Source organism: Gymnodraco acuticeps, unplaced genomic scaffold, assembly GCF_902827175.1.
Source record: "Gymnodraco acuticeps unplaced genomic scaffold, fGymAcu1.1, whole genome shotgun sequence".
Taxonomy (NCBI): Eukaryota; Metazoa; Chordata; class Actinopteri; order Perciformes; family Bathydraconidae; genus Gymnodraco; species Gymnodraco acuticeps.
In genome coordinates, this window is record NW_022990271.1 from 298658 (window position 1) to 313114 (window position 14457).

Sequence of the window (14457 nt, forward strand, 5' to 3'; positions counted from 1 at the left end):
AAGATGTAATAAAGAGACTGTGGCCATAACAACAGCAGACATGTAGATATTTTGAGTTGCAACAGGAAGCCAATCAGGAGCCTGTTTGATGCAGAGTCTTTGTTTATTCTTTGAATTAATTGGCTCAAGCTCAAAGTGTACGGTGGCCATCGAGGACAAACTTTGAAAACAGAAAGAGACCACAAACTGTACTGTGTTACGTTTGAGGCAATTGGATATTACTGGTTAAAAAGTGTGTGTGTGTGGAAGGTGAAATGTATTGTTTGAAAGCTAGAGATCACTTTAAAAAACAATCTCACACTGAAGACTTAATGCTCCTCATGGTTCACACTCAGATTTGATTTAAAGCTTTTCTGTCGTGCATTGCAGACGGCTCGCCGCTGCTCCCTGTGAGACGGTTATCATTTGTGCCATGTTGTCACTGTGGTGCATGAGCGCTTTGTCCGCATTAGGGCGCTCTTTTTATTTATTTATCAGACCAGTTACTTAGCGTGGCTCTTGTCTGATGTGGTTATGCTCTGCCTCTCATTAGTGGGTCAGAGTGCTGTGACCCGTCGGCCCTCACCACACGCACACACACACACACACACACACACACTCATATACACTGCGGATCATTTGGAGATGCTGTTGGTTGTGGGGTTACGTGCACAGTGTGAGCTTGAGATATGTGCTGTTCTCTGAGCGTGTTGTGTAAAAAGTGAAGGTGCAGCATAGACAGGAAGTGACCTGCTGTTTTCACTGTCATGATAATAGATTTGTTGAGTATTGGTTCGATTTAAGGCTTTTTTTGTTGCATTTTTTCTTCTGGGGTAAAGCTGACATATTCCTTTTTTTTTTTAAATATCTTTTTGTCATTTTGTAAATGACGGGAGCCACATATAAGGGAGAATGAATATGTTTAATATGAAACGTGTTGGTAGGCTTTTACTCCTCAAAACAACTTGACGTAAGTGTTAAGCTTTGGAATGTCAAACACTTGACATGCAATAATGACATAACTGACAGATTGAGCAGTTATGTAAATATTTGAGCCTGACATATATTGTGATAAAATCTCTTAAAGCTTGTTTTCATGTGCTGATTGTCAAGTCTGGTTAAAAACACACATTTATAATTGATCACTGTTAAACAACCATTTGCCTTCTATTATTTGCTCTGGACATCCTTATGTCCTTCCAGAAAACATTAGCAGTTTGTACAAATATATGTATTTATTTGACTATATTGTTTGTTTGTAGCCTTTATTTAACCAGGTGAAACTCCCATTGAGATCAACAATCTCTTTTTCAAGGGAGACCTGCAATGGCAGTCTCTGATCAGGCTAAAGTTAGAACAAGCCATCAGGTAGGAGACAGTCGGTCCGTCCTTTCTCCGGGACAGCTTGCATGTGTTCTCAGATCATTGTGTTGAGGTGGAAAAGAAAGTGTCATCTAAAAGAAATACAAATCCAGAAGAAGACTTGGGGCAGCTGTGTACAATCTGTACAGACTGAAGAGCACTCTTTCACGTTTTTGGAACATCTGGAAAACAAGTTTTTTTGTTTACCTCAAAGACTCAGATTCCCACAAGTCTCTCTGATTAATCACGTTCATGTAAACAGGATTGCTTTAGGGAGGATAGTCACATTCTGGCTTTTTGTAAATAGATGAATGGCACGCTTACCTTCCTCTCACGGTTGGCAGTGATTCCTCAGCTGTGAGCACGGCTGCCAGCACAGCCAGCGTTGGTGCCTTGATTGTGTAAAAGGAGACGAGGTCACCTCTCAGTTTGTGTTGCGTCAGTCCATTTTAATAGTTGAAGGAGGCGGAAATAAATCAGGCTTATTGCTTCAATATAAAAGGTTAACAGACGGCAGACAGCACAGGATTCACCAGAACAAACAGCAGCTTGTATAGGCTTCCTTATTTCATTTTGTCCTCAAGACAAATAGATATTACAAACAATAGCTCTTAAACATAATAGGATTACCTCTGCAAGGTTTAGTTTGACTACATTTGACTGTTTCTTTTTGGATTTATAATTATATTGTTAATTTGATTGACAGATGTTGTTTCTGTTCCACGGAAAGTCTCACATGTGGTTCATCTCAGCCTTTTAGTGTACAGTGTTCTACTAGTTCCTTCACCTCTTGTATAGCATACAAAGGGATAACGAATGTCTTTCTATGAAAAGACAGAAACCAGCAAAGTGCGAAAAAGAATGAATCCACCTGAAAACATTAGTCATCCAGACACAGTTGAGTTTTATTCTAGAGGACGTCAAAGAGGAACACATTGTGGATGATATTTTTAAAATGATAAGTAGCTGTATACTAAAAGGCAGCTGAAGTGAAAACTATATTTGTTCAGCTGGTCTGAAAAATACTGCGTCGGAAAATGTCACAGTGACAGTGTAGAGGTCGGGACAGAAAAGCAGTTAAAATTCCTAAAACTTGGAATAAATAATCACAAGGTTTATCCTAATAATCACTACAATCATTTTTTGTGAAGCCCTGCTGTTTTTTTTCCATTTTCGCTGCGGTGGCTTTTGAAAGTGAAGGAAGGGGATGTGTTGAAGCCATGGGGCCTCTCAGCAGATATGTGTTTGGATAAATACATTAGGCTGTTTCCTGGCTTCCACAGAGCCTGCAGTGTTTTACCCTGCCATTCTTAAACTCAGACTGGGAACCCCGGATCACGTACACACACACACACGACCATAAGCCCATCCCCCCACTATGTTTAAGTGCTTCTAGAATACGCGCTCTGTTCTGGGAAAATAAAGGCTTGTTTAGATTTTGAGAGATAATGATCCGACTTGCTTAGGGGTTCTCGGTCACTGCATCCACAGTATTTAGACATAAATAAAGTTGTTGCTTCTCTGACAGCAAAGAGAGGGAGGAAAAAAAAAGTGAGGGGGTTGCCCGCCATTTGAAATACAACTCCTGCTCTGATCCCCCCCCCCCCCCAGACAGAATATTTAGATTTCTGTGATGGAGTACAGCAGCTTCTTTTATGTGGTGTGAAAGGTACCGCTCTCTGAACTGCATATGATAACATGCTTGTGGAGCGTTCACACACACACACACACACACACACACACACACACACACACACACACACACACACACACACACACACACACACAGTAACGTGACCCCCGGACTCAAAGTGGGCTTTCTCCAGAGCATGGGACGTCTCTCTGTCTGTCATTGAGCGTCAGACTCAATCCAGCCCTGTTTTGGGTCTGGTTTATTTTTTCTGCGCCGTCTGTGTGTTTTTTTCTTTCTCCCTCATCCCCCTCATCGTCGTTTCGTGAAATGAAATGCTCAGCAACTTGGAACATATGCTTCGAGTTGGGACACTAATGGTTTAAAATCCAATTTGAGCAGGATCTGGGCCAGACTGCGGGGAAGGCACGGGGCGCAGACAGACAAACGGACAAAGAGTTCAGCTAAAGGAGGATTTTTTAGAGTCTAATAAAGTCTTCGTTTTAAGGACTAAAGATGTCTTGACATGTGTCCTGTGATTGGACTCCAGTCAAAGCCTAGCAGCAAATGATATTTACAATATTTTGATTCACACAGTTGAACTTAATTCCTCTTTACAATTCATTTCCTGGCCGATTCTCAAAGAAAACAGGTGATGATTTCTAAGAATTCCCCCTGAGAATGAAATCCTTGTTAGGCTGCAACTTATAATATTTTCATTATAAATTACTCGGTCAATTCCTTATTTTTCAACTGAACTGAATCTTACGGCCAAGTGGGGACTTCAAACTCAAATATATTCAATTTACAATGATTCCTAAACAGAATGAAATGGCTATTGAAACAGGGCAGGAAGGACAGTAATCAGAACCCCAAGTAAGATGGAGCAATCGTGTGCATCAGACGGTGCAAGGGTGCTGTTGTTTGTGGTTGATCTCGATCGCAGATCTATTGGCATTTCTCTCGATGATTTAAATGCATATACCATTAACACCTTAAGAGTCTTAATTAGTTTAATTCCTGGGGGACATGCGCACGATGCGGGCCAACACAACTGTGCTAGTGAAGCAAGCCGGGGTCAGCACAAGAGACACGAGGTTCTAAAAAAGCAGCCTGATCGCTCAGTTATTTTCTAACTGGCACAAAATGTGACTTATATTACAAACAATGTGATTTATGTTTTGACAAGTCAGGGTGATTTTGCCTTTGGCTGTGTTTAGGTTTTTGCCATTTTTGTCAACAATGTGTTAAAAGAATACATTTGTTTTTGATAGATTTGTAATGCTTCAGTTTAGGTACAAACACCTCCCACCTCATATATCTATATATATATATCTATATATATATAAAGCCTGAATTTGAGAAATTGAAATATTTGTCTACATGATACAAAAGGACAAAACAGTTGCATAAAGTAGAGAGACCTTTCTACCTATATCCTCTATCAGACCATCGGTTGAACTCATGTTTAGGCTAGTGGAGTTGCGTTAAGCAGGATTTCCTGATTAAAAGCTATGTAAAAACTGTTGACTAGAACAATCCAGAATATCCAATCAAGTTTTTTTGTAAAGCCTCATTCTACTTTCTTTTTTAGGGTACTTATTTGCGCTCTATAAAAAAAAATCATTCACACAGCACACCTGAGCTCGATGCATTCATTTTTATTTTGGGGAATAAAAAAATCTTTTCACCTTCTCACAAATGTAGGGTAAAAAATCCCATTTAACAAACGCCTTCTCCTCCAGATGCCTTGTTAATTATTACCGCCCTCTGAATAATTGAGGAGCTCGTAAGAATGAATCATTTAATGACACCACCGCCTGCATCTATACACGTGGATATTCTGACACAAGCTGGGGAGAAAACGGCACCAAAAGAACACGGCCTTCACACATCCGTTTTAACACCGTCCTAGTTTTATTAATGAACTCCTTGGGAATTTGTTATGCTTCTCATTCTTTGTATCGTGGAAGAGTGCTGTAAATGTGGTTGCGGAAACTGTTAAGAAATGATGATTTGTATACGATGCTGTTCGATGTGCACACAATACTACACCACATTTAGCTTGCATCTCCATTGATGAGTTTGCCTATTGGACAGAGGGAGGATGGTCAGCATGTTGTATCAAGTGACGGAGAAAGCTGCTCAGATTCTAATTCAACGGGACATTTCCATCTCTGCATTGATAACCTTGGTTTTACAACACAAAGTGGACTATCCAAGAAGGGACCATGTTGTGGATAAACAAGTTAGACATTTGTTTGTCTCGGCTGCTGGGATGCTTAGAAGTTTAAAAATATTTGGATGATTGGATATTTAATTGTGGAAAAATCTGACTTTCAAATAGAAAAAGTAGACATTTCATAACTTTATGTTGTGTAATTTACTGTTAATACATCATCGATTGTTAAGCAGCGATCCGTAAGCATTAATAGTACTTAAAAATAATGTTCCTCCTTTACAAGAATATCAGTGTTGAAGCTTCGTGTTTGCAGTTTGACCTTTTTTGGAGGGAATGCAATTTATTTCTCCATTTTCAACCCTACAATCCATTTTCCCATGTTGCATCTTATTTGCCTTGTCTGCAGAAACGTATTGAGAACGAACATTTGTTTTCACTTTAAGTTTGCAGTGTTTTCTGAAAGTCAAAAGGTTTTCTCTGTGTTACCGTAATTGTTACAATTATGTTCGGTTTTTTTTTTTACATTCATGGCATAGCTACAACCTGAACTGAAACTCCTTCCAGTGTCTGTACTTGTTCGTTGTGGTCGTCTGGTAAAAAGTGTCTCCAGATGACAATCCACTTCTAGTCACTAAAACATGTTGAAGGTTTTGTTCTCTAAACGTTTGTCTGGTGTCCTTTTTTTCTCCGTGCTTGTGCTCAGATGTTCACCCGATGCTTTATGTGAAGTCTGTTTGGGTCCCATGGTTACGATTGGTCCTTTAGAATAGAAACACTTGTTCTTGTGCTCGACAACTTTTTCATTGAATCAAAAACAACCAAGGCAGTCATCTTTTTAGACAACATCCAGTCAACGTCCTCTTTCTGCTTCAGTGCCCGCCATGCAGATGTGGACGAGATAGAAGAGCTTTTCTCCGAGTGAAAGGTCTCAAATCAACATGTTTCCTTCATCTACATAGCAAACATTGGACTGAAAATAACGTTGGGACACATAAGTCAGGCCCCTCCTAAGAATAGATAACCCCTTCCTCTTTCCCAAACAAAAAGCGACTAACATGAACACATAGTCAGCCTGAATGAGTCTTTTCTATTGATGTACCCCAATAGGACTTTCGAGAATTAAACATGCCTCTCTGGCCTAGAGATGTTTGGTTATTAATCAAAGGGGAGAGTTTCTGATTAATAGTGCAGCCTCATGTTTACTCCTCACTTCGCCATCCATTGTTACATTTTGTCCTATCAAAGAGTTTGTGGAGGAGCAGCATTCAGTGTTCAGGTCTGCTGACAACAAAGAGCCAATCCCATTTTGTGGCCTTTTGTTTCTGTCAGCCCGCTGCTACTCACGTCAGGAGTGGAGGGCCTTTTGTAACTGGAGAACCCTTGATGAAGTTCCCTCTCCACCCCTGACCTGCTGCTGGAGCCCGGCGGGACGGTGCTGATGCTGAAGTTTACGGTTGTGGTGGTGGGGGGGGTTAAGTGACAGTTGACATAGGACAGGTCTGTGGTTTTTCAGATTGAAGCCCTTTTGATGTCTTTGAGATGTGGGCCTCTTAGCCCCCGGAGCCTGGCATCACAGGGCACGATCTCCGGATGATGTCACCTCTCTCTTGACATGAAATGGAGGGAAAGCTGCCCGAGTCTGCAACTTCTCAACGTGACAAGTTCCCCATTTGGGCCGTTTAGAGTGTGTTTAGTTTGCATTTACCTGTAATCAGTCAGCAGTCATTTTTATTTCTCCTAGCGTCAAGCATGAACACTAGACGCTATTTTCCTTTCTGTAAGGTTTTCAGAAATGGAACGATGCATCCTACCCTCAGATTTGAAAATAACTTGGAACAGAAGACAGAACAGTGTTTATGTTGTTGTTCTTGTCTTGGATCTCTCTCTTCTGTTGAACCTGAAGCTGCATATTAGTGCTTGAATTGCTAGGTTACAAGCATTGAATCAATTGTTTGTATGGGTGTGTACAGCGACTTGTTACTGTCCGCTGTGTGCAGCATCTAGTGCTATAAAATTATACGATGTGGTACGATGAAGATCTTATACACAGGCTATTTATTACAAACAATTCACCTCGGTCTCAAGGACTATGTGCAAATCCTACTTGCAGGTATACAAACATGCTTTTCTAAACAGCCTTTCCATTATTAAACAAAGGAAGCCTCGAAGGTGGTTAAAATACATGTTTTCATTGAAAGCATTTGTAAAGACTTCTTATTCTTACCGGACGTTGTTTGTCAGCTGACATGGTTGCACTGTTTCAAGTCATTATTACTGAAACGGTTTTGATTTAATACCAAATGTTACCCAGCAAAAAGTCTGTCCAAACTACCCCACTAGTTTATCTTCGCAGCAGTCTGCTGGTCGGTGTTCGGCCCCGGGGGCCACGTCTTTGCCATCTCCTCAGCCTTCCTCCCATCAGCCCTGCAGCCAGGCGGACTGTCAGCAGCACAATTAAGGGCTGTGCCGTAATGAAAGGAGCATTAGCAGAAGCAATTTATTTCCCAGCGCAGTGCCGGAAGGTTTCTCCGGAGCTGATATTCCAATGCTGGCTTTGTGTGCCATTATGGGAGGGATGAGGAGGACGCTCCCTGCCTGAACAAATGTAGAGGGGGAGAGAGAGTGGGGGCCATAAGGCAAAGGGCCATCATTCACCATTCTTTCAAATCAATTCCCATTTGAATATTGTTTTTACTGTGCACTCCCTTGTGAATATCCATCGCTCTGCATCTACATTCTGTTTGTGCTTCTGCCCATTTTTCCTGTTGGGTTTTCTTGTTTGCTTGTTTCTCTCTCCCACCTTTGCCTCCTCCTACGCTCCCTTGAGCACCCCCCGCCGCCGCCACCCCCCTCTCTGTTATTTCTGTGTTCATTTTGTTCCTCTGAAGTTTATTGAATTAGCGCAGACAGCTGAAATGCAGAAGATAAGAGAGGCGCTCTCTCTGCTCCTCTCCGAGAAATGGTATTGCACCGTGGATGAGTGAGTGTGAGAGACTGAGTCTACAGGAGGGGGAGGGGAACCAATTCAGAGGTTATAGACAGAAGAAATGGGGAGCATTGTGTGTTGACGTTTCTCCTGAAAGAGCGATAAAGACGGTTTGAGCTAGGTGGAAGAACCGGGACTATTTGGTCTCCAGTTCAGCTGTGCTTATCTTTTCAATTCACTAGTGATGTGGCATAGTGGACACACGGACATCAAATGTTCCTGAGTGCCTTTGTTGTAAAGTTCGACAAGGGGGTGGTGAATAAGGTCCATTTACAACCTGCTGTGGTCTGTTGTTCTGTTCATGGAAACGGTTTTGTTTAGAAATACTATATTCATCCCCCGTTCTGTTTAAAAAGATATAAGACAATAAAACTAAACCTACACATTTTGTTCATTTTATGTTGTTCGTTTAATTATTTGTTCTCCCTGTAAATCATCAGGTGCTGCAATGATTTGATAACCAAAACACAAATCGGTAAAGAAAATCTGAAACATTCAAATGTTAGCGATTGGATAAATGACCTTTTTTACCGAGCGTTGTTATTGTTCTGTTTAGCAACTAAAGGATTTCTGGACCAATTGTTCCACGCATTTAAAACGTCCTTTTGAGTGTTTGCACCATGCGACCGGAAGACACTTTCCCAAACGTAATTCCATGTTATACAGTGTTGTCTAAAACATTGGTGATTGTGTTCCCAAAAGTCTCCTGGTTGTGTTTCATATATCGTGTTATAACCAATGGAAAGTCTCCCTGGTTGTGTTTCATATATCATGTTTCTAACCAATGGAAAGTCTCCCTGGTTGTGTTTCATATATCATGTTATAACCAATGGAAAGTCTCCCTGGTTGTGTTTCCTATATCATGTTATAACCAATGGAAAGTCTCCCTGGTTGTGTTTCATATATCGTGTTATAACCAATGGAAAGTCTCCCTGGTTGTGTTTCATATATCGTGTTATAACCAATGGAAAGTCTCCCTGGTTGTGTTTCATATATCATGTTATAACCAATGGAAAGTCTCCCTGGTTGTGTTTCATATATCATGTTATAACCAATGGAAAGTCTCCCAGTTGTTTCATATATCGTGTTATAACCAATGGAAGTCTCCCTGGTTGTGTTTCATATATCATGTTATAACCAATGGAAAGTCTCCCTGGTTGTGTTTCATATATCATGTTATAACCAATGGAAAGTCTCCCTGGTTGTGTTTCATATATCGTGTTATAACCAATGGAAAGTCTCCCTGGTTGTGTTTCATATATCGTGTTATAACCAATGGAAAGTCTCCCTGGTTGTGTTTCATATATCATGTTATAACCAATGGAAAGTCTCCCTGGTTGTGTTTCATATATCGTGTTATAACCAATGGAAAGTCTCCCTGGTTGTGTTTCATATATCATGTTATAATCCAATGGAAAGTCTCCCTGGTTGTGTTTCATATATCGTGTTATAACCAATGGAAAGTCTCCCTGGTTGTGTTTTCATATATCATGTTATAACCAATGGAAAGTCTCCCTGGTTGTGTTTCATATATCGTGTATAACCAATGGAAAGTCTCCCTGGTTGTGTTTCATATATCGTGTTATAACCAATGGAAAGTCTCCCTGGTTGTGTGTTCATACTATCGTGTTATAACCAATGGAAAGTCTCCCTGGTTGTGTTTCATATATCGTGTTATAACCAATGGAAAGTCTCCCTGGTTGTGTTGTGTGCATGTCAACATACTGTTTGCAGCGTGGGTCTGGTTGATTGGAGCTCGGTCTCTCTGATACCTTTTGAACCAGTGAGTGTACGAGTCTTGATCCTGTTTGTCGTGAATGAACAGGGTCAGCTTTAGTTGATAAGCAGTCACTTTCCACATTTCCCCTTTGACCTTCAGAGGGTTTAGGTGGCTGTGTCCCCACTGGGTGTCTTTATTGATGAGAAATCATTAGCACGCCATTAACAATGAAGGAGCAGGAAGCAGAGAGAGGGAGGAGGTAGGTATAAAGTGGTCAGGGACCCACGCTGAGATTGACATGTATTTCTGTCCGAGACAAGTGGGCAGATCAGAAGGTCGTTGACCCCGTTAACCCTTCAGGGAGGGGGGGCTGCATAACTCCAGGGCATCGGCATATTTAACAAAGCTTAATATACTACACACTCCTGTCTGCACATTAGTAAACATTTACTTCTTTTTATTTAGTCAAGGATTTTTGTTCCAATTATTTCATAATGTCCCTTCGAACAAAGCATCATAAAGAAACATTGCTGCTCGATGGACCTGACTAGTCCTGAACACCACCCAACAGCTTTGGAATGATTTCATTTTGTTATCAAAATCAGTGTTCATTGTTTTCTGAATGACCCATAGTTTACTTAATATTCAGTTTCCCTTATCCTAACACTATAACTTTATCAAGTTTGAACCATAAGAGCTGATAAAGATTGAAAAAGACATGGTACAACGTATGAAAGGAAAGACATTGGTCATATTTATCTCCAGCCTCAACTGCCCTAAGTCTCTGTTTTTATTTTACTTTCCCTTCTTTAGAACAAGAGGAATATGATTTCCCAGTTGAAATCGTTGAGAGCGTCTCATTTTTAAATGTGGTGTATTCATGAAGTTATCTCCCGTAATGATGGATAGCGGTGTTTGACTGTAACTAACTCTAAAATGTACGATAAGAGCTCTGTAGCCGGACAGTTTTTTGGCCGCGAAGCCAACAGCCCGCTCTGTTTTGGACGCCCTGAAGTCTCGGTGAGGAAGTATTGTAATCAATCACAACGATTATGTGGCGTCCTTAAAGAGCCGGACTTGTCGGAGAGTGACACAGACCGCGACCTTCTTATCTGCTGCGAGTGAAGTGTCACGTTTGAAGGAGCAAGCCCAGACTGAACTCTGACCCCGGTTGCTTGTGTGTTTTTCTAAAAGGCCACGGAGCCAAGTGTGTTCAGTCAAATTGAATATCCTCCTACAGACAACACAGAGCACTCGTCTCTCCAGCGCTGATGTATACTTCTCTCTGTCTTTCTCTATGACGCATGTTCCAAAAAACGGTTCAATTTCCTTTTTTATAGGGCAAATCTCATCAAGCTTATTTTAACATTGATATTAAACTGTGATATTTTTGAAAACATATGGAGGCTGCAGGTTTTGGTATACTCTCACTACAGGTCCTTATCATAATCGAATGAAAGTGTTTAACTCTGGATTCACATGAAAACATATTTGTAGTAAGATATGAATATAAGGCATTATGTGATGCAGAATAATAGAACGAGCTTAGTCTAAACGAACAATCTGGCTTCATTTGAAGAGAAACATATTTCATTCTCAAATGTGCAATCTGTCATCTGTGAATTTTGCAATTAAGAACATAACAAGAGAAAGACAGTAAGAATAAAAACTGGATCGTTTCGCTGCTCTTAGCTCAAGAAATACTGCATTCAAGTTCAAACGTATGTTAGGTCTCAGAAGTGCAATACTATCATTTTCCCAAAATGGAGGCTGATAAATGTTGCAGCTGTAGGTGAGGAGAAGTTAACTCGCTGAGGTTTCTCTGCCGAGGGATCACAGACGATCATCGAGCAGATATTTCTGCAGCCACAGACCTCGGTTTTGTGTCAGCTCCAATGTCATGGCGGATTTGAGAGTGTGCTCCTGCCCTCCTCGAGAGCATTAGCATTTCTCTTTCTCCCCCACTCTTTTCCCTCCGCAGTCTTCCCTCTGATGTCACGCCGAAGCTCAGACATGTTAACACGAACCTTCATGCTAACACAGTTCAGTCTGTCACTGGAGAATATTCTTTTACCTGCTGCCGGGGCGCACAGACTTTTTCATTTTCACTGTCTCCGTTTACAATAGATCAGAGGCCTTCGCTGCACTGCTGAACTCCTGAACTCCTGTATACATTACTAATGAACCTGTGTGTGTGTGTGTGTGTGTGTGTGTGTGTGTGTGTGTGTGTGTGTGTGTGTGTGTGTGTGTGTGTGTGTGTGTGTGTGTGTGTGTGTGTGTGTGTGTGTGTGTGTGTGTGTGTGTGTGTGTGTGTGTGTGTGTGTGTGTGTGTGTGTGTGTGTGGTGTGTGTGTGTGTGTGTGTGTGTGTGTGTGTGTGTGTGTGTGTGTGTGTGTGTGTGTGTGTGTGTGTGTGTGTGTGTGTGTGTGTGTGTGTGTGTGTGTGTGTGTGTGTGTGTGTGTGTGTGTGTGTGTGTGTGTGTGTGTGTGTGTGTGTGTGTGTGTGTGTGTGTGTGTGTGTGTGTGTGTGTGTGTGTGTGTGTGTCAGGGCCTGCTCTTAATTGATAGGGGCTGCTGGTATTTACTTACATTCTCAGGGTGGATTCAATCTCAAAGGAAAGGGGAGGAGTTGGAAGTTGTTTTTCTCCTGGCTTTGTTTTAATATGTATGCTTGTGTGTGTGTGTGTGTGTGTGTGTGTGTGTGTATGTATATATATATATATATGTGTGTGTGTTTTGTCCTCCCATGTGGTTCTGCATTCGTCCTTCCTCCATGACGGGTACTGTCGGATCCTGTAAAGCTGCATGACATGGAGACACCACAGAGCACCAAATCGAATCAGAAGCTACACTGCAGTGTGTGTGCTGCTCTGCTGGCTTAAGTTAATGTGTGTGTGTGTATAGGAACACAGACTTATTTACTGCACACAGTCAATAGTAAATAGCATTATCTCTGTGGCCAGTTTTTCATTTTGTCCAGTGCGTTTAATATTAAGTTCAGGGCCTGCTCTGGTCACAGAGAAGCTCGCTCTGCTCCAGTGTCTCACTACCTAGCCGACGGCTCGATGGAGTAACGGGTATAATGACTCAAATATTGACTGATTGCAGGTTACAGATGAAAAAACACAATCAGACAAGATTCACATTCTGGTAAAACAAGAACATTTGATCCAGGATGCACCGATTGTGGTAAAAGTCGTAATAGGTTTAATTTTGTAACCGTTGCATGAGGGTGCTGCATTTGTCAGGCGCTGATGTTGTCCGTTAGCATTTCAGAATTAAGATTTAGAGGACTGTTTTCTTCCCCTCCGCTTCTTATTCACTAACTTTTGCAAGCCAGAAATACTCCGAAAGCATGCAGCTGCTGTTTTATGTAAATCAGTGAGTTTGACTGCTTTGTGGCAACATTGGATTTACATGACTTCTGCAATGGGATGAAGCACAGATAAGTTTCAGGCATTTCCTTTACCACATCGGCCAAAAACATTCACACCTGGTTGATTTTTCGGCTATAAACACCTTCCAAGTGAATTTAAAAAACATTGGCTATAAGTCAGAATATACAGATGGGTTACAAAATCAATAACTGGATAATACATTTCCCAAACCTGTAATATTTACTATGGCCCTCACAGACACCAGATCTCAACACATCAGTACTGGAGGTTTTTAAACGGTGCTTTCCAACACATGTCACCTAATGTTGTTTTTAAATGTGTACGTCATTGAAAGGTGCATTACAGACAGTGACCAGCCTGTTCACCATAAACCCGGCCAGGCAGATGGCTGTTCAACTCACAAACAGAACAGCAGCAGATGCCACACTGTCTGTAGACAGTATTCTTCTCAACATGCCACAGAAATGTAAAAACAGGGAGATTGCTTCCCAAACGAGTAGAATTCTCTTTATGCCAAGGTGCCCATTTTCTCCATCTCTGTTAATGACGTCCTCTCCGTCTGAAACCTTTTGATTTCATCTTCTTTCTGCGGCTGTTTTCATGCCATGTTCGTGCACACATGCGAGTTAACTATGTGGGTGTGTGTGGTGCTTGTCAGGTTGGAGATTGCAGCGTTGATTATGTGTCTGATGTTTTCGACAGAGTGACATCTCTCCTAATGAAATAATGGCCTAGTGGCAGAGTGCTGGAGGATTGCACATTGCAGACTTCAATTACAGACAAGATGATTCCCCCCCTCTTTCTTTTCAGTCAGAAGAGTACAGGTTGTTCTTCCTTTTTAACAGACGTGCTTACATCGAACAAAAAGGCTGGATAAAAAGATTCTTTGTTTTCAGCCAGACTTGGGCCTAAGTGTTTTTCTTCAGAGTAGAAAGGACATGGCATGCCTTAATTCACTGTCTCTTTAGCCAATCTGATGCCACAAAACATCCATTTCCCTCTTGGTGTGCACAGATCAACCCGAACGCCGGTTGCTTTCCAGCTCAAACTACACATCTTGTTACCGTCTTTTCTTTGAGATGCTGCTGCATGCATTATTCTGTGAACCGTGTCATTTATTTTGCACAACAAATGATCTTTTTTTTGAAGGTTCCAGTTTTCAGCTGTGCCCCTTCTGCTAGCTGGTATGACATTTGCATACA

General features: G+C 41.4%; 1 protein-coding gene across 2 annotated transcripts in view; it reads left to right on the forward strand.

Annotated features, from left to right (window-relative positions):
* The window catches only part of mpped2a (metallophosphoesterase domain containing 2a), a 60523-nt gene that overhangs the window by 3244 nt on the left and 42822 nt on the right, over nucleotides 1-14457 (forward strand). The window lies entirely within an intron of this gene.